The 298-nt window shown below is 44.6% G+C and overlaps 1 long non-coding RNA gene across 1 annotated transcript in view; it reads left to right on the top strand.

The window, feature by feature from the left end:
- Positions 1-298, top strand: part of LOC106874215 (uncharacterized) — a 3,950-nt gene continuing 3,652 nt past the window's right edge. The window contains exon 1 of the long non-coding RNA XR_001409978.2: positions 1-174. This is a non-coding gene — a long non-coding RNA (uncharacterized LOC106874215). The remainder of the gene's footprint in view (positions 175-298) is intronic.

Here is a 298-nt window from a genome sequence, read left to right as displayed (position 1 = left end):
GAACAGAAGAGTGTGTGTGTACATGTGTGGATGAGAGAGAGCGTATGTGTATGTAGGTGCGCGCGATAAATTTGTTGTCGGTTGTCACTGACGACGGCCGACTACGACTTGTGCTGCGTCCGTGACATTCGTTTTAATCGGAGTTTGCTTGGATCATCTGACACACGTAAATCGGTGAGTGGCAACTTAATACTTAAACCCAGATCAACTTTTTATCTTCAACATCTAACATTTCTGCTGTTATCGCATAGTTCCTTTCTCTCTCTCTCTCTCTCTCTCTCTCTCTCTCTCTCTCTCT

Source organism: Octopus bimaculoides, chromosome 30 (genome assembly GCF_001194135.2).
Source record: "Octopus bimaculoides isolate UCB-OBI-ISO-001 chromosome 30, ASM119413v2, whole genome shotgun sequence".
In the NCBI taxonomy this organism is placed as follows: domain Eukaryota; kingdom Metazoa; phylum Mollusca; class Cephalopoda; order Octopoda; family Octopodidae; genus Octopus; species Octopus bimaculoides.
The sequence above is the reverse complement of the archived record's forward strand: the minus strand, read 5'-3'. Positions and strand labels throughout refer to the sequence as shown.